The sequence below is a fragment of the Physeter macrocephalus genome, chromosome 21 (genome assembly GCF_002837175.3).
Source record: "Physeter macrocephalus isolate SW-GA chromosome 21, ASM283717v5, whole genome shotgun sequence".
Lineage (NCBI taxonomy): Eukaryota > Metazoa > Chordata > Mammalia > Artiodactyla > Physeteridae > Physeter > Physeter macrocephalus.
The window spans coordinates 59,008,784-59,024,300 of NC_041234.1; positions in this window are offsets into that span (position 1 = coordinate 59,008,784).

Here is a 15,517-nt window from a genome sequence, read left to right on the forward strand (position 1 = left end):
TGAAGAAAGAAATTAAAGATGATACAAACCGATGGAGAGATATACCATGTTCTTGGATTGCAAGAATCAACATTGTGAAAATGACTATACTACACAAAGCAATCTACAGATTCAGTGCAATCACTATCAAACTACCACTGGCATTTTTAATAGAACTAGAACAAAAAGTTCACAATTTGTATGGAAACACAAAAGACCCCGAAGAGGCAAAGCAATCTTGGGAAAGAAAAACGGAGCTGGAGGAATCAGGCTTCTTGATTTCAGACTATACTACAAAGCTACACTAATGAAGACACTATGGTACTGACAAAAAAAGAGAAATATAGATCAATGGACCAGGATAGAATGCCAGACATAAACCCATGCACATATGGTCACCTTAGTTTTGATAAAGGAGTCAGGAATATACAAGGAGAAAAGACAGCCTCCTCAATAAGTGGTACTGGGAAAACTAGACATCTACCTGTAAAAAATATGAATTTAGAACACTCCCTAACTCCATACACAAAAACAAACTCAAAATGGATTAAAACCTAAATGTAAGGCCAAACACTAAAAAAATCTTACAGAAAAACAGGCAGAAAACTCTATGACAATAATGACAGGAAGATCCTTTTTGATCTACCTCCTAGAGAAATGGAAATAAAAACAAAAATAAACAAATATTACCTAATGAAATTTAAAAGCTTTTGCATGGCAAAAGAAACCATAAACAAGACAAAAGACAACCCTCAGAATGGGAAACGATATTTGCAAATGATATAACTGACAAAGGATTAATATCTAAAATGTACAAACAACACATGCAGCTCAATATCAATAAAACAAACAACCCAATCCAAAACTAGGCAGAAGACCTAAATAGAGATTTTTCCAAAGAAGATATACAGATTGCCAACAAACACATGAAAGGATGTTCAACATAACTAATCATTAGAGAAATGCAAATCAAAAATGCGATGAACTATCACCTCACACCCGTCAGAATAGCCATCATAAAAATATATAAAAAATAAATGCCTGAGTGGGTGTGGAGAAAAGGGAACCCTTTTGCACTGTTGGTGGGAATGTAAATTGATGCAGCTACTATGGAGAACAGTATGGAGAGTCCTTAAAAAACTAAAAATGAAACTACCATACGACCCAGCAATCCCACTACTGGTCATATACCCTGAGAAAACCATAATTCAAAAAGAGTCATGTCCCACAATGTGCACTGCAGCTCTATTTACAATAGCCAGGACATAGAAGAAACCTAAGTGTCCATCGATAGATGAATGGATAAAGAAGATGTGGAACATATATACAATGGAATATTACTCAACCATAAAAAGAAACAAATTGAATTACTTGTAGTGAGGTGGATGGAACTAGAGTCTGTCATACAGAGTGAAGTCAATCAGAAAGTGAGAAACAACTATCATATGGTAACACATATATATGGAATCTAAAAAAAAAAAGGTCATGAAAAGCCTAGGGTTAGGACAGGAATAAAGAAGCAGACTTACTAGACAATGGACTTGAAGACACAGGGAAGGTGAAGCATAAGCTGGGACAAAGTTAGAGACTGGCTTGGACATATATACACTACCAAACGTAGAATAAATAGCTAGTGGGCAGGAGACACATAGCCAGGAGATCTGCTCGGTGTCTGTGCCCACCTAGAGGGGTGGGATAGGGAGAGTGGGAGTGAAGGAGAAGCAAGAGGGAAGATATATGGGGATATAAGTATATGTATAACTGAGTCACTTTGTTATAAAGCACAAACTAACACACCATTGTAAAGTAATTATACTCCAATAAAGATGTTTAAAAATACGTAGAAACAAACAACAATGAAAACAGGATGACCCAAAACCTGTGGAATGCAGCAAAAGCAGTTCTAAGAGGGAAGTTTATAGCAAAAAAATCCTACCACAAAAAAACAAGAAAAATCTCAAATAAACAACCTAACCTTTCACCTAAAGCAATTAGAGAAAAAACAGTTTAAAAATCCAAAAGGCAGAAGGAAAGTAAACATAAAGGTCATATCAGAAATAAATGAAAAAGAAATGAAGGAAATAATTGCAAAGACCAATAAAATTAAAACCTTTCAGAAGGTAAACAAAACTCATAAACCATTAGCCAGACTCATCAAGAAAAAAAGAGAGAAGGTTCAAATCAACAGAATTAGAGATGAAAAAGGAGAAGTAACAACTGACACTGCAGTAATACAAAGGATCATAGAGATTACTAAAAGCAACTATATGCCAATAAAATGGACAACCTAGAAGAAAAAGACAATGTCTTAGAAAAACACGACCTTCTGGGACCTAACCAGGAAGAAATAGAAAATATAAACAGTCCAATCACAATCACTGAAATTCAAAATGTGATTAAAAATCTGCAACAAACAAAAGGCCAGGACCAGATGGCTTCACAGGCGAATTCTATCAAACATTTAGAGAAGAGCTAACACCTACCCTTCTCAAATTTTTCCAAGGTATAGCAGAGGGAGGAACATTCCCAAACTCATTCTACATGGCCACCATCACCCTGATACTAAATCCACCAAAGATGTCACAAAAAAAGAAACCAACAGGATAATATCACTGGTGAATATAGATACAAAAATCCTTAAAAAATACTAGCAAACAGAATCCAACAGCACATAAAAAGGAACATACACCATGATCAAGTGGGGTTTATCCCAGGAATGCAAGGATTCTTCAATATATGCAAATCAATCAATGTGATACACCATATTAACAAATTGAAGGATAAAAGCCATAAGATCACCTCAGTAGATGCAGACAAAGCTTTGAACAAAATTAAAGACCCATTTATAATAAACATTCTCAGGAAAGTAGGCACAGAGGGAACCTGCCTCAACAAAATAAATGCCATATATGACAAACACACAGCCTACATCTTTGTCAATGGTGAAAATTTGAAACAATTTCCTCTAACATCAGGAACAAGACAATGTTGCCCACTCTCTCCACTATTATTCAACATAGTTTTGGACGTTTTAGCCACAGCAATCACAGAAGAAAAATAAATAAAATATCCAAATGCGAAAAGAAGAAATAAAACTTTCACTGTTTGTGGATGACATGATACTATACATAAAGAATCCTAAAGATGCTACCAGAAAACTACTAGAGCTAATCAATGAATTTTGTAAAGTAGAAGGATACAAAATTAATGCACAGAAATCTGTTGCATTCCTAAACACTAATGATGAAAAATCTGAAAGAGAAATTAAGGAAACACTTCCATTTACCTTTGAAAAAAAATACCTAGGAATAAACCTATCTAATGAGACAAAAACCTTTATGCAGAAAACTATAAGACACTGGTGAAATAAACTAAAGATGATACAATCAGATGGAGAGATATACCATGTTTTTGGATTAGAAAAATCAACATTGTGAAAATGACTCTACTACCCAAAGCAATCTACAGATTCAATGCAATCCCTATCAAACTACCACTGGCATTTTTCACAGAACTAGAACAAAGAATTTCACAATTTGTATGGAAACACAAAAGACCCAGAATAGCCAAAGCAATCTTGAGAACGAAAAATGGAGCTGCAGGAATCAGGCTCCCTGACTTCAGACTATACTACAAAGCTACAGTAATCAAGACAGTATGGCACTGGCACAAAAATAGAAATATATATCAATAGAACACGATAGAAAGCCCAGAGATGAACCCATGCACATATGGCCACCTTATCTTTGATAAAGGAGGCAAGAATATACAGTGGAGAAAAGACAGCCTCTTCAATAAGTGGTGCTGGGAGAATTGGACAGGTACATGTAAAAGTATTAAATTAGAACACTCCCTAACACCATACACAAAAATAAGCTCAAAATGGATTAAAGACCTAAATGTAAGACCAGACACTATAAAACTCTTAGAGGAAAAGATAGGCAGAACATTCTATGACATAAATCACAGCAAGATCCTTTTTGACCCACCTCCTAGTGAAATGGAAATAAAAACAAAAATAAACAAATGGGACCTAATGCAACTTAAAAGCTTTTGCACAGCAAAGGAAACCATAAACAAGACAAAAAGACAACCCTTAGAACCCTTAGAATGGGAGAAAATATTTGCAAAAGAAACAAGTGACAAAATATTAATATCTGAAATATACAAGCAGATCATGCAGCTCAATATGAAAAAACAAACAATGCAATCCAGAAATGGGCAGAAGACCTAAAGAGACATTTCTCCAAAGAAGATATACAGATGGCCAACAAACACCTGAAAGGATGCTCAATATCACTAATCATTAGGGAAATGCAAATCAAAACTACAATGAGGTATCACCTCACACCAGTCAGAATGGCCATCATCAAAATATCTACAAACAATAAATGCTGGAGAGGGTGTGGAGAAAAGTGAACCATCTTGCACTGTTGGTGGGAATGTAAATTGATACAGCCACTATCGAGATCAGTATAGAGCTTCCTTAGAAAACTAAAAATAGAACTACCATATGACCCAGCTATCCCACTACTGGGCATATACCCTGAGAAAACCATAATTCAGAAACAGTCATGTACCACAATGTTCATTGCAGCTCTATTTACAATAGCCAGGACATGGAAGCATCTTAAGTGTCCATTGACAGATGAATGGATAAAGAAAATGTGGCACATATATACAGTGGAATATTACTGAGCCCTAGCATGAAACAAGGTTGAGTTTTTTTGTTCTGAGGTGGATGGATCTTGGGTCTGTTCAAACAGAGTGAAGTAAGTCAGAAAGAGTAAAACAAATACCGTATGCTAACATATATATATATATATATATATATATATATATATATATATATATATATATATATGGAATTTAAAAAATGTTTCTGATGAACCTAGGGGCAGGACAGGAATAAAGACACAGAAGTAGAGAATGTATTTGTGGACATGGAGAGTGGGAAGTGTAAGCTGGGATGAAGTGAGAGTGTAGAATTTACATATATACACTACTAAATGTAAAATAGATAGCTTGTGGGAAGAAGCTACATAGCACAGGGAGATCAGCTTGGTGCGTTGTGACCACCTAGAGGGGTGGGAAAGGGAGGGTAGGAGGGAGATGTAAGAGAGAGGATATGGGGGTATATGTATACATATAGCTGATTCACTTTTTTATACAACAGAAACTAACACAACATTTTAGAGCAATTATACTCCATTAAAGATGTTAAAAAATTTAAGGTGATTTAGAATATTTCTCACCATGTTAAAAGTATTTATAGAAATGGTAATTCTTAAAATGATGAGCAACATTTTTCACTTCAATGGGTTATATAATTTTTATTGAGAACAAGATTTTGTTCTATAAATTTAAGTGCTAAATAAAAAGTATACCCTAAACTCCAAAGAAACAAAAACAAAACAAAAAGCAAGATGCAAATGTAGAGAATGGACTTGAGTACTTGGGTAGGGGGAAGGGTAAGCTGGGACGAAGTGACAGAGTAGCATTGACATATATACACTACCAAATGTAAAATAGATAGCTAGTGGGAAGTAGATGCATAGCCCAGGGAGATCAGCTCAGTGCTTTGCAACCACCTAGAAGGGTGGGACAGGGAGGTTGGGAGGGAGACATAAGATGGAGGGTATATGGACATATATGTATAGATTATCACTGATTCACTTTGTTATACAGCAGAAACTAACACAACATTGTAAAGCAATTATACGCCAAAAAAGATGTTAAATAAAACGAAAAAGAAAATTACATGCCAATAGCACTGATGAATACAGATGCTAAAATACTCAACAAGATAGTAGAAAACCAAGTCCAGCAATACATTAAAAGTAACATACACCATGATCAAGTGGGATTCATCCCAGGGATGCAAGTGTTCTTCAATATCTGCAAATCAATCAGTGTGCTATACAACATTAACAAACTGAAGAATAAAATCTATATGGTCAGCTCAATAGACACAGTAAAAGTTTTTGACAAAATTTTGCACCCTTTCATGATAAAAAAATAACTCTTACCAATGCCGGAATAGAGGGAACATATCTCAATATAATAATGGCCATATATGTCAAACCCACAGTTAACATCGTTCTCAATGTTGAAAAGCTGAAATCATTCCCTCTAAGATCAGGAACAAGGCAAGGATGTCCATTTTCACCATTTTTATTCACTGTAGTTTTGGAAGTCCTAGCCATGGCAGTCAGAGAAGAAAAAGAAATAAAATGAATCCAAATTTGAATAGAAGAAGGAAGACTGTCACTGTTTGCAGATGATATGATACTATATATATATAGAAAATTCTAAAGATGCTACCAGAAAATAACTAGAGCTCATCAGTGAATTCTGTAAAGTTGCAGGATAAAAAATTAATGTACAGAAATCTCTTGCATTCCTATACACTAGCAACAAAATATCAGAAAGAAAAATTATGGAAACAATCCCATTTCCTGTCTCATCAAAAAGAATAACATACCTAGGAATAAACTGAAGTAAGGAGACAAAAGTCCTCTACCCTGAAAACTATAAGACATTGATGAAAGTAACTGGAGATGACACAAAGTTATCAGAGATGACAAAATTAGAGTGGAACAACCAATATTGTCAAAATAATTATATTACCCAAGTCAATTGCATATTCAATGCAATTCCTCTTAATTACCAATGGCATTTTTCACAGCACTAGAGCTGATATCTCTTTGATAGAATGATTTCATTTCCTTTGGATATATATCCAGAATTGGGATTGTGGAATCATATCGTAGTTCTATTTTTAACTTTAGAAAAAACCTCCATCCTGTTGTCCACAGTGGATGTACCAATTTACATTTGCACCAAGGGAACACAAGGGTTCCCTTTCCTTCAGAGTCTCACTAAAACTTGTTGTATTTTCTCTTTTGGGTAAGAGCCATCCTAACAGGTCTGAGGTGATATCTCATTCTGGTTTTGATATGGATTTTTCTGATGATTATAGATGTCAAGCATTTGTTCTTGTACCTGTTGACATATTGTAAGTTGTCTTTGGAAAAGTGTCTATTTTATTCATTTGCACATTTTAACATCAGGTTGTTTTTTTGCTATTGAGTTGTATCAGTTCCTGTTTTATTTTGGATGTTAACCCCTTATCAGACAGATGGTTTGCAAATATTTTATCCCATTCCATAGGCTGCCTTTATATTTTGATGACTGTTTTTTTGCTGTACAGAAGTTTTTCAGTCTGATATAGTTCCCCTTGTTTATTTTTGTTATTGGTGATGGTGGCACATTTGGTGCGTCTTTCATATAACTGTTTGCCACTTGTATCTATCCTTTGAAAATATATCTTAAGGTCTTTACCCATTTAAAATCAGGATTCTACTTTACTGTTGAGTTGTATGAGTTCCTTAAATATTTTGGATATTAGTGTTTAACCAAATAATTGGTTTGAAAATTTTCTCCCATTCCATATGTTGCTTTTTCATTTTATTGAAAGTTTCTTTGCTGTGCAGAAATTGTTAAGTGAAGTAGTCCCACATGCTTATATTTTCTTTTGCTGCCTCTGCTTTTGATGCATACCCAAAAATCAATGTAAGAGTATATCAAGGAGTTTTTCCCCTATGTTTTCTTCTAGGAGTTGTACAGTTTCAGTTCTTAAGTTCAAGTCTAATCTATTTCAAGAGTTGTGTAAGATAGGAATCCACATTTATAATTTTGTATGTGGATATCCAGTTTTCTCTTATGGAAGTGATTATCCTTTCCCCATTTTGTGTTCATGGGATTAGTGAACCATATATTCATGGGTTTATTTGTGGATTTGATTTTATTAATTTGCTCTGTGCTTTTGTTTTTATGCTAGTACCATACTGCTTTGAATAGTATAGCTCTGTAGATTAATTTGCAATCAGGAAGTCTGATGTCTCTAGCTTTATTCTTCTTTCTCAGGAATAATTTGGTTATTCATAGTCTTTCATGGCTCCATATGAATTTTAGAATTGTGTTTTCAATTTCTGTAAAAAATGACATTGGTATTTTGCTCAGGATTGCATTTAATCTATATAATTGGCTGTTAGAAGTACAGATATTTTAACAATATTAATTCTTTGATCCATAAACATGGGATATCTTTCCATCTGTGTGTATCATCTTCATATTCTTTCATCAGAATCTTAGAGTGGGGCTTCCCTGGTAGCGCCGTGGTTGAGAATCTGCCTGAAAATGCAGGGGACACGGGTTCGAGCCCTGGTCTGGGAGGATCCCACATGCTGTGGAGCAACTAGGCCCGTAAGCCACAACTACTGAGCCTGCACATCTGGATCCTGTACTCCACAACAAGAGAGGCTGCGATAGTGAGAGGCCCATGCACCGCGATGAAGAGTGGCCCCCGCTTGCCAAAACTAGAGAAAGCCCTCACATAGAAACGAAGACCCAACAGGGCAAAAATAAATAAATTAATTAATAAACTCCTACCCCCAACATCTTCTTAAAAAAAAGTCTTAGAGTGTACAGGTATTTAACTTCCTTGCTTAAATATATTCATAAGTATTTTATTATTTTCTTTACTTTTGTGAATGAGATTTTCTTCTTTCTTTCTTTCTTTTTCTTTCTTTCTTTCTTTCCTTTCTTTCTTTTTCTTTCTTTTCAGATTTTTTTTTTGCTGTGCAGAAACCCAGTTGATTTTTGTATGTTGACATTGTATCTTGCTAGTTTACTGAATTCACTGATTAGTTCTGACAGTTTTTGGTGGAGAGTTTAGGATTTGCTACATATAAGATTATATCTTCTGCAAACAAACATAATTTTACATCTTCCTTTCTATTTATATGGATTTTTTACTTCTTATCTTGCCTAATTGCTCTGGCCAGAGCTTCCAGTACTATGTTGAATAGGACTGGTGTGAGTAGGCATCCTTATCTTGTTCCTAATCATAGAGGAAAATCTTTCAACATTTCACCATCAAGTATATTGTAAGCTGTGGGCTTGTCATAGAGGGCCTTTACTATTTTGAGATACGTTTTTTCTATAGTCAACTTGTTCAGAGTTTTTATCATGAAAGAATGTTGTATTTTTTTTTTTTTTTTTTTTTTTTTTTTTGCGGTATGCAGGCCTCTCACTGTTGCGGCCTCTCCTGTTGCGGAGCACAGGCTCCATACATCTTCCTTTCTATTTATATGGATTTTTTACTTCTTATCTTGCCTAATTGCTCTGGCCAGAGCTTCCAGTACTATGTTGAATAGGACTGGTGTGAGTAGGCATCCTTATCTTGTTCCTAATCATAGAGGAAAATCTTTCAACATTTCACCATCAAGTATATTGTAAGCTGTGGGCTTGTCATAGAGGGCCTTTACTATTTTGAGATACGTTTTTTCTATAGTCAACTTGTTCAGAGTTTTTATCATGAAAGAATGTTGTATTTTTTTTTTTTTTTTTTTTTTTTTTTTTTGCGGTATGCAGGCCTCTCACTGTTGCGGCCTCTCCTGTTGCGGAGCACAGGCTCCAGACACGCAGGCCCAGAAGCCATGGCCCATGGGCCCAGCCACTCTGCGGCACGCGGGATCCTCCCGGACGGGGGCACGAACCCACGCCCCCTGCATTGGCAGGCGGGCCCCCAACCACTGCACCACCAGGGAAGCCCAAGAATGTTGTATTTTGACAAAAGATTTTTATGCATCTATTGAGATAATAAAAATTTTTTCCTTCATTCTTCTAATGTGTATCACATTTACTGATTTGCATATGTTGAGGCATTCTTGCATCCCAGGGATGAATCCCACTTGATCATGGTGTATAATTCTTTTAATGTGCAATAACTTAGTTTGCTAATATTTTTTTGAGGTTTTTGCCATAATATTCATCAGGGATATTGGCCAGCATTTTATTTCCTTACAGTGTCCTTTTATGGCTTTGGTATCAGGGTAATGCTGACTTCTTAAAATGAGATTGTTAATGTTATCTCCTCTTTGACTTTTTGGAATTGTTTGAGAAAGATTAACATTAGTTCCCTTTAAATGTTTGGTAGAATTCACTAGGGAAGCCAAATGATACTGGATATTTTTAACTGGGAGATTTTAAATTACTGAAGCAATCTCTTTACATATTATTGGTCAGTTCAGATTTTTTATGTTGTCATGAATTAATCTTGGCCAGTTGTAAGTTTCCAGCAGTTTATCCTATTCTTCTAGGTATTACAGTTTGTTGGCATATAATTGTTCATAGTAGCCTTTTATGGTCTTTTATTTCTGTGGTAATATTTGTAATGTCTCCTTTTTCATTTATAATTTTATGTATTTGAGCCTTTCCTCTCTTTTCTCAGTTAGTCTAGGTAAAAGTTTGTCAATTAAAAAAAAGCAGGTCACAGTTTTATTGATATTTTCTATTGTTTTTTCTGGTCTTTATTTTATTTATTTCTATTCTTTTTCTTATATTTCATTCCTTTTAACTTGGGCTTAGTTTGTTTTTCTTTTTCTAGTTCCTTGATATGTAAAGTTAGATTGTTTACTTTAAATATCTCTTTTTTCTTAATGTAGTTGTTTATTGTGATAAACCTCCTTTGTCCTGCTTTTGCAGCATCCCATTTTTTCGTATGTTGTTTCCATTTTCATTTTATTAATATATTTTTGGATTTCCCTTTGGACTTCTTCTTTGACACATTGGTTGTTCAGGAGTGTTTAATTGCCATATATTTTTGAATTTTTCCTTATATATGTGAATTTTTCCCTTTTTTTCCTGTTTTAGGTTTCTGGTTTCATACCACTGTGGTTGGAAAAGATACTTGGTATAACTTCAATCTTGTAAATTTTGCTAGTACCTTTTTGTGGCCTAACACATAATCTATCCTGGAGAAGGATCCATGTGAACTTGAGAAGAATGTGTGTTATGCTGCTATTGGATGAAATGATTTGTATATGTTTTTCAGGACTGTTTGGTCTAAAGTATAATTCAAATCCAATGTTGTCCTATTGATTTTATGTCTGGATCATCTTTGCATTGTTGAAAATGGAATATTGATTTTCCCTACTTTTATTATACTTTTGTCTATTTCTCCCTTTGATCTGTTAGTATGTGCCTACTATATATAATTACTCTGATGTTGAGTGTACATATACTTAAGATTTTTATATCCTTTTGATTAATTGAATTCTTTATCATTATATAATAAGGTTCTATGTTACTCATTACAGTTATTTTTTTCTGATATAAATATTTTTATCCCTGTTTTCTTTTGATGTACATTTGTATGGAATATCTCTTTCCATCCTTTCATTTTCATCCTATGAGTGTCCTTGAGTCTGAAGTGAGTGTCTTACAGGCAGTGCATAGCTGGGTCTCATTTTTATCCATTTAGCCAATCTGTGCCTTTCAACTTGAGAATTAATCCATTTATATTTAAAGTAATTATTAATAGGTATTGCTGTGTTGTTAATTGATTTCTGTCTCTGTTGTAGTTCCTCTTTTCCTTTCTTTTTCTCTTGCTATATTCCTTTGTGACTGATGATTTTCCATAGTTGTATACTTGGATTGTCTTCTCTTTATCTTTTGTGTATCTACTATAAGTTTTTATTTTGTTTTGGTTTGTTTTTTCTTCCAGTTTTATTGAGATATAATTGATGTACAGCACTGCATAAGTTTAAAGTGTACAACATGATTTGACATACATATGTCATGAAATGATTGCCACTATAAGTTTAGTGAATATCCATCATCTCATGTAGATTTAAACTAAAAAAAAGAAATATTTTTTCCTTGTGATAAGAACTCTTAAGATTTACTATCTTCAAAACTTTTATATATAACATTCAGCAGTGTTAATTATACTAATCCTGTGTACATTACATCCCTAGTACTTATTTATCTTATAACTGCAAGTTTATTTATAGTACACTGTATAAAGTTATTTATAAATTTGACCACTTTGTTTTGTAATTACCCAGAGGTTTACTTGAAACTTTATAAATACAACATTCTTTTTTAAATGTGTAAGTTAATTTTGATCACATACTAAAACCCTACCCACTTATTCCCTTTTGTATACTTTTGATGTTGCAATTTGCCACTTTTTAGTTGTGTATATGTTAACATATTACTGTGTCTGTAGATATTTTTCATACTTTTTGTCCCTTAACCTTTAAATTAGAGTTAAGTGGTTAACATGTCCTCTTATTACAGAATTAAAATATTTTGAATCTGACTATATTCTTACTTTTATAAGTGTGTTGTTTACTTTCGTGTCTTCATGTTACTAGTTAGTATCCTTTTGTTTCAGCTTGAATTACTCTTTTCTACATTTTTAAAAATTATATATTAGGCTTAGGTGTACAACATAATGATTTGATATTTTTATAATGGCAAATGATCATCAAAATAAGTCTAGTTAACATCCGTCATCATACCTAGTTACAGATTTTTTTCTTGTAATATGAATTTTCAAGATTTACTCTCTTGGTAACATTCAAATATACAATACAGTATTATTAACGGTGGTCACCATGCTGTATATTATATACCAATGATTTATTAATTTTATAACAGGAAGTTTGTATTTTTTAAATCATTTTACTGATTTAGCCCAGCCTTATGCTCCGTCTATGGCTACCCCAACCTGTTCTCTGTATCTATGAGCTTAGTTGTTTTGTTTTGTTTAATTTTACATGTAAGTGAGATCATATGAAATTTGTCCTTCTCTGGCTGACTTATTTCACTTAACATAATGCCCTTAAGGTCCATTCAGATCTAATTATGTTGTTGTGAATGACAAAGTTTCATTCTTATAGATGAATAATATTTCACTATATATATGAGCATATACATACATAATTTTCTTTTTTTTTTTTTTTTTGTGGTATGCGGGCCTCCCTCTGCTGCGGCCTCTCCCGTCGCGGAGAACAGGCTCCGGACGCGCAGGCCCAGCGGCCATGGCTCATGGGCCCAGCCGCTCCATGGCATGCGGGATCCTCCTAGACCGGGGCGCGAACCCGGCCCCCCTGCATCGGCAGACGGACGCGCAACCACCACGCCACCAGGGAAGCCCCATAATTTTCTTTATCAACCCATCCATCAATGGACATTTACACTCTTTCCATTATATTTGCTACTGTAAATGATGCTGCAATGAACATGAGGGCACACATAGCTATTCAAGTTAACTTTTTCATTTCTTCACATAAACACACATAAATGGAATTGCTGGATCATATTGTAGTTCTGTATTTAATTTTGTGAGGAACTGTTTTCCATAGTGGAAGCACCAATTTACTTTCCTACCAACAGATCACAAGTGTTCCCCTTGCTCCACTTCCCTCCCAACCCTTTGTATCTCTTGTCTATTTGATGATAGCCACTCTAACAGGTATGAAGTGATATCTCATTGTGGTTTCAATTTACATTGCCTTATGATTAGTGATGCTGAACATCTTTTCATCTACCTGTTGGCCATCTATATGTTTTCTATAAAAAATGTCTATTCTGATCCTCTGTCCATATTTTAAAAGAATTGTTTTGTTTCTATCTGTTAAGTTGTATGACTGACATATATTCTGGAAATTAACCCCTTATCAAATATGCGATTTACAAATATTTTCTCCCATTCTGTTTGTATTTTCCTTAACATCTTTATTGGAGTATAATTGCTTTACAATGGTGTGTTAGTTTCTGCTTTATAAAAAAGTGAATCAGTTATACATATACATATTACCCATATCTCTTCCCTCTTGCATCTCCTTCCCTCCCACCTTCCCTATCCACCCCTCTAGGTGATCACAAACCACCGAGCTGATCTCGTTGTGCTATGTGGCTTCTTCCCACTAGCAATCTATTTTACCTTTGGTAGTGTATATATGACCATGCCAAGCTCTCACTTTGTCACATCTTACCCTTTGCCCTCCCCATATCCTCAAGTCCATGATCTAGTAGGTCTGTCTTACCCCTAGGTTATTCTTGACTTTATTTTTTTTCCTTAGATTCCATATATATGTGTTAGCATACGGTATTTGTTTTTCTCTTTCTGACTTACTTCACTCTGTATGACAGACTCCAGCCTTATGCTCCGTCTATGGCTACCCCAACCTGTTCTCTGTATCTATGAGCTTAGTTGTTTTGTTTTGTTTAATTTTACATGTAAGTGAGATCATATGAAATTTGTCCTTCTCTGGCTGACTTATTTCACTTAACATAGTGCCCTTAAGGTCCATTCAGATCTAATTATGTTGTTGTGAATGACAAAGTTTCATTCTTATAGATGAATAATATTTCACTATATATATGAGCATATACATACATAATTTTCTTTTTTTTTTTTTTTTTGTGGTATGCGGGCCTCCCTCTGCTGCGGCCTCTCCCGTCGCGGAGAACAGGCTCCGGACGCGCAGGCCCAGCGGCCATGGCTCATGGGCCCAGCCGCTCCATGGCATGCGGGATCCTCCCAGACCGGGGCGCGAACCCGGCCCCCCTGCATCGGCAGACGGACGCGCAACCACCACGCCACCAGGGAAGCCCCATAATTTTCTTTATCAACCCATCCATCAATGGACATTTACACTCTTTCCATTATATTTGCTACTGTAAATGATGCTGCAATGAACATGAGGGCACACATAGCTATTCAAGTTAACTTTTTCATTTCTTCACATAAACACACATAAATGGAATTGCTGGATCATATTGTAGTTCTGTATTTAATTTTGTGAGGAACTGTTTTCCATAGTGGAAGCACCAATTTACTTTCCTACCAACAGATCACAAGTGTTCCCCTTGCTCCACTTCCCTCCCAACCCTTTGTATCTCTTGTCTATTTGATGATAGCCACTCTAACAGGTATGAAGTGATATCTCATTGTGGTTTCAATTTACATTGCCTTATGATTAGTGATGCTGAACATCTTTTCATCTACCTGTTGGCCATCTATATGTTTTCTATAAAAAATGTCTATTCTGATCCTCTGTCCATATTTTAAAAGAATTGTTTTGTTTCTATCTGTTAAGTTGTATGACTGACATATATTCTGGAAATTAACCCCTTATCAAATATGCGATTTACAAATATTTTCTCCCATTCTGTTTGTATTTTCCTTAACATCTTTATTGGAGTATAATTGCTTTACAATGGTGTGTTAGTTTCTGCTTTATAAAAAAGTGAATCAGTTATACATATACATATTACCCATATCTCTTCCCTCTTGCATCTCCTTCCCTCCCACCTTCCCTATCCACCCCTCTAGGTGATCACAAACCACCGAGCTGATCTCGTTGTGCTATGTGGCTTCTTCCCACTAGCAATCTATTTTACCTTTGGTAGTGTATATATGACCATGCCAAGCTCTCACTTTGTCACATCTTACCCTTTGCCCTCCCCATATCCTCAAGTCCATGATCTAGTAGGTCTGTCTTACCCCTAGGTTATTCTTGACTTTATTTTTTTTCCTTAGATTCCATATATATGTGTTAGCATACGGTATTTGTTTTTCTCTTTCTGACTTACTTCACTCTGTATGACAGACTGTAGGTACATCCACCTCACTACAAATAACTCAATTTTGTTTCTTTTTATAGCTGAGTAATAT